A 5,869-nucleotide genomic window follows, 5' to 3' on the forward strand; every position below is an offset into this window, starting at 1 on the left:
GGTTGGTCATCTCACTCTTGATTTAGGCTTGGGTCATGGTCTCACAGTTCATGAGATTGAGCCCTACAAAAGGCATGGAGCCTGCTTTGGATTTTCTCTCCCTCTCTCCCTGTTCATCTCTCTCTCTCTCTCTCTCTCTCTCTCTCTGTCTGTCTCTTCCTGTCTCTCTCTCGTAATAAATATATAAACATTTAAAAAAAAAAAGGAGGGGTACCTGGGTGGCTCAGTCGGTTAAGCACCCAATTCAGCTCAGGTCATGATTTTGTGGTTCCTGACTTTGAGCCCCACATTGGGCTCTGTGCTGACAGCTTGGACCCTAGAGCCTGCTTCAGATTCTGTCTCCCATTCTCTCTACCCCTCCCCCTTGCTCTCTCTCTCTCTCTCTCTCAAAAATAAATAAACATGGGGCACCTGGGTGGCTCAGTCTGTTGAGCATCCAACTTGGCTCAGGTCATAATCTCGCAGTTCATAAGTTCGAGCCCTGCGTCCGGCTCCATGCTGACAGCTCAGAACCTGGAGCCTGCTTCAGATTCTGTCCCCTCTCTCTCTCTGCCCCATTCCTGCTTGTGCTCCGTCTCTCTGTCTTTAAAAATGAATAAACATAAAAAATATTTTAAAAATAAAAATAAAAAATAAATAAATACACATAAAAAAATATTTTAAAGAAAAGAAAACCCAAAGACTCTACCAAAAAGTTTTTAGAACTGATACACGGGGCGCCTGGGTGGCGCAGTCGGTTAAGCGTCCGACTTCAGCCAGGTCACGATCTCGCGGTCCGTGAGTTCGAGCCCCGCGTCGGGCTCTGGGCTGATGGCTCAGAGCCTGGAGCCTGTTTCCGATTCTGTGTCTCCCTCTCTCTCTGCCCCTCGCCCGTTCATGCTCTGTCTCTCTCTGTCCCAAAAATAAATAAAAACGTTGAAAAAAAAATTAAAAAAAAAAAAAAAAAAAGAACTGATACACAAATCAATAGAGTTGCAGGATACAAAATCAGTGATATCTGTTGCATTTCTTCTTTAAAAATATTTTTAATGTTTATTTTTGAGAGAGAGACAGACCATGAGTGGGGGAAGGGCAGAGAGAGAGGGACACACGGAATCTGAAGCAGACTCCAGGCTGTGAGCTATCAGTACAGAGCCCGACAAAGGGCTCAAACTCATGAACCGCGAGTTCATGACCTGAGCCAAAGTTGGATGCTTAAACAACTGAGCCACCCAGGCGCCCCACGTCTGTTGAATTTCTATACACCAATAATGTAGAAAAAAGAGAAATCAAGGTATTGATCCCATTGACAATTACACCAAAAACCATAAGACACCTAGAATAAAGCTAACCAATGATGTAAAAGATTTGTACTCTGAAAACTGTAAGCACTTATTCAGGAAACTGAAGATGACAGAAAGAAATGGAAAGACATTTCCATGCTCATGGATGAGAAGAATAAACATCATCAAAATGCCTATATTACCCAAAGCAATCTACACATTTAATGCAATCCCGATCACAATACCACCAGTTTTTCACAGAATTTTACAACTCCCTATTTGTATTCCATACTAATACAAAAATTTGTATGGAACCACAAAAGACCCCAAATAGCCAAAGTAACCTTGTAAAAGGAAAGCAAAGCTGGAGGCATTACAGTTTTGGACTTCAAGTTATAGTACCTAAACTGTAGTGATTTAGACAGTATAGTACTGGCACAAAAACAGACACATAGATCAATGGAACAGAATAGAAAACCCAGAAATGAACCCACAACTATATGGTCAACTAATCTTCAACAAAGCAGGAAGGAATATCTAATGGAAAAATGACAATCTTTTCAAAAAATGCTTCTGGGAACACTGGAGGGTGACATACAGAAGAATGAAACCGGACCACTCTCTCACACCATACACAAAAATAAATTCAAAATGGATGAAAGACCTAAATATGAGAGAGGAAACCATCAACATAAGCAATAACCTCTTTGACATCACCCATGGCTATTTCTGACTAGATATGTCTCCTGAGGCAAAGGAAACAAAAGCAAAAATAAACTATTGAGACTTCATTAAGATAAAAAGCTTCTGCACAGCAAAGGAAACCATCAACAAAACTAAAAGGCAATCTTCAGAATGGGGGAAGATATTTGCAATGACATGTCCGATAAATTGTTAGTATCCAAAATACATAAGGAACTTACCTAAGTCAACACCCCAAACACAAATAATCAAAAATCCAGTAAAAAATGAGCAGAAGACATGAATAGACATGTTTCCAAAGAAGACATCCTGATGGCTAACAGACACATGAAAAGATGCTCAACTGGAATTTTAAAAGAAGAAAAACTAGGGGCACCTGGGTGTCTCAGTTGGTTAAGCATCTGACTCTTGGTTTCAGCTCAGGTCATGATCTCATGGCTTGTGAGTTCAAGCCCTGCATTGGGCTCTCTGCTGTCAGCACAGAGCCTACTTCAGATCCTCTGTCTTCCTCTCTCTCTTCCCCTCCCTCCCTCCCTCTCTCATAAATAAATAAATAAATAAATAAATAAATAAATAAATAAAGCATTTAAAAAGTTAAAAGAAAAAATAAAGACTTAAAATGTCTGTACTTCCAAATTTAATTCTATGTTTTGATAATATTCTTTATCTTTTTTAAGTATTTATTTAACATAGACTTAGCTAACACAGTGTTACTTTAGTTTCAGGTGTACAATATAGTGATTCAACACTTCTATACGTCACATGGTGCTCGTCATGACAAGTGCTTTCCTTAATCCCCATCACCTATTTCACCAATCCCCCCACCCGCTTCCCCTCTGATAACCATCAATTTGTTCTCTATAGTTAAGAATCTGTTTCTTAGTTTGTCTCTCTCTTTTGTTTTTCCCCTCTGCTCATTTGTTCTGTTTCTTAAATTCCACACATGAGTGAAATCATATGGTATTTGTCTTTGTCTGACTCATTTCCCTTGGGATAATACTCTCTAGCTCCATCCATGTCTTTGTAAATGGCAAGATTTCATTCCTTTTGATGGCTTAGCAATATTTCATTGTATGTATGTGTATATGTGTATGTGTGTGTGTATATATATATAATTTCTTATATATATTTCTTTATTATATAATTTCTTAGAAGTTGGCTGAATGTAGAATCTGAAACCATCTCAGTGAACTCTGCACACTCCATCACATTAAAATCCATCAGTCTGTTTTGTGCTTTGAGTCAGTCTTTTACCTAAAAAAAGAAAAAAAATTTAGTACATGACAAAACTTTTAGGCTATAGCAAAAATTATATTTAAGGAAAAATTGTAATCTTAAGTGCTTATATAAGGAAAAAAGACTAAAAATTAATTATATAAATAACTCGAGTTAACAAGGTGAAAATAGCAACAGAATGGCCCAGGTGTGCCTGGGCGTCTCAGTCGGTTGAGCATCCGACTTCAGCTTAGGTCCTGATCTCACAGTTTGTGAGTTTGAGCCCCCCATCTGGCTCATTGCTGTCAGCGCAGAGCCCTCTTTGGATTCTCTGACCCCATCTTTCTCTGTCCCTCCCCCCACTTGCTCTCTCTCTCTCTCTCTCTCAAAAATAAATAAACATTTTCTAAAAAAAAGAGTAGAATGGGTTCAAAAACATAGATGATCATAAGAATAAGAGAAGAAATTAAAGAAATGATAGGAAGGGTGAAAAAAACCCAAAAGTTGATTCTTTGAAAAGATACAAACTTGCGCCACACTAAACAGCAGAATGGAGGGATAGAGCAAAGAATTTGTAAACTGACAAAGTATTTCAATTTTCCTAATGTCAATTCTTTTGGACAAATATATTTCTGGATATCAGGTTCTTAAAGAGCTCTCTCCACTCCCATGTTCACTGAAGCACTATTCACAATAGCCAAGATATAGAAATAACCCATATGTCCATTGACAGATGAATGGATAAAGAAAATGTGGTATATACATACAATGAAATATAATTCAGCCTTTAAAAAGGAAAGGAAATCTTGCCATATGGAACAACATGGATGAACCTACAGGATATTATGCTCAGGGAAATCAGCCAGTCACAGGACAGCTGATTCTGTACTATTCCACTTATATGAGGTCTCTGAAGTGGTCAACTTACAGAAGCAGATAGTCAAGTGGTAGTTTCCAGAGGCTGGGAATGAATAAGTTCTATAAATCTGCTATATAATATAGAGCCTACACTTAAAAAGACTGTCTTGTGTACTTTAAAAATTGTGAAATGGGTAGATCTCATATTAAGTGTTCTTACCAAAACAAAAGAGGCAGAGCACAAGGAAACTTTTGGAGGTGATGGATATGTTTATTACCTTGATTGTGATGACGGTTTCATGATTGTATGCCTATGTCCAAACTCACCAAAATGCATACATTAAATTCGTGCAGAGTTTTTTTGTATTATATCAATTATACATCAGTAAAGCTGTTGATTAAAAAAAGGAAAAGAATGAATTGAGATATCACCTCAGACCCTGCAGACACCAAAAGGATAAGGAAACACTAAAAAAAGCAAAAACAAAAAAACAAAAAACAAAACGAACAAAAAAAACCCTCTACACACCTGAATGTGACAACTTACATGAAATGAACAAATTCCTTGGAAAACACAAATTATCAAACAGTCTATAAAATAAACTGTTTGAATAGCCCTATAACTATTAAGGGCATTGAATTCATAATTTTAAAACTCCTAAAAAAGAAATCTCTAGGCCCAGATGGTTTCACTGGAAAATTCTACCAAACAATTAAAGAGTTAATATCAACTCTACACAGTCTCTTCCAAAAATTAGAAGAGAACATTTCCTAATTCCTTTTATGGAGTTAGTGTTACTCTGGAACCAAAACCAGACAGAAATAGTGCAAAAAGAAAACTACAGACCAATATCTCTCATGAACTTACATGCAAAAATTCTTAACAAATATTAACAAATCCAACCCAGGAATGTGTAAGAAAATATACTATAACCACAGTGGGACTTATTAGAAGAATGCAAAGCTGGGTCAACATTTTTTAAACAATCAATGTAATCCACCATATCCACAAGCTAAACAATAAAAATTATATGATCAGATTGATTGATGTAGAAAACTTCATTTGACAAAACTGAATATACATTTATTTTTTAATATACATAATTTTTGTATCTTAATTAGTTAACATACAGTGCACTATTGGCTTCAGGAGTAGAATTCAGTGATTCATCACTTAAATATAACACCCAGTGCTCATCACAAATGCCCTCCTTAATACCCATCACCCATCTAGCTCATCTCCCACCCACCTCCCTCCATCAACCCTCAGTTTGTTCACTATTATTAAGACTCTCTAGTGGTTTGTTTCCTTCTCTCTTTTCCTCTCTCCTTCCCGTATGTTCATCTGTTTTGTTCCTTAAATTCCACATGTGAGTGAAATAATATATTTGTCTTTCTCTGACTGACTTATTTCACTTAGCATAACATGTTCTAGCTCCATCTACATTATTGCAAATGGCAAGATTTCACTCTTTTTGATGGCTGAGTAATATTCCATAATATAAATACACCACATTTTCTTTTCTTTATCCATTCATCAGTTGATGGACATTGGGGCTCTCTCCATAGTTTGGCCATTGTTGATAATGCTGCTATAAATGGAGGGCTGTATTTTTCAAATCTGTATTATTGTATCCTTTGGATGAATACCTAATAGTGCAATCACTGGTTCATAGGGTAGTTCTATTTTCAGTTTCTTGAGGAACCTCCATACTGTTCTCCAGAGTGACTGCACCGGTTTGCATTCCCACCAACAGTGCAAGAGGGTTCCCCTTTCTCCACATCCTTACCAACACCTGTTGTTGTTTTTTGTGTTGTTAATTTTAGCCATT

This window comes from Leopardus geoffroyi, chromosome A3 (assembly GCF_018350155.1).
Source record: "Leopardus geoffroyi isolate Oge1 chromosome A3, O.geoffroyi_Oge1_pat1.0, whole genome shotgun sequence".
Lineage (NCBI taxonomy): Eukaryota > Metazoa > Chordata > Mammalia > Carnivora > Felidae > Leopardus > Leopardus geoffroyi.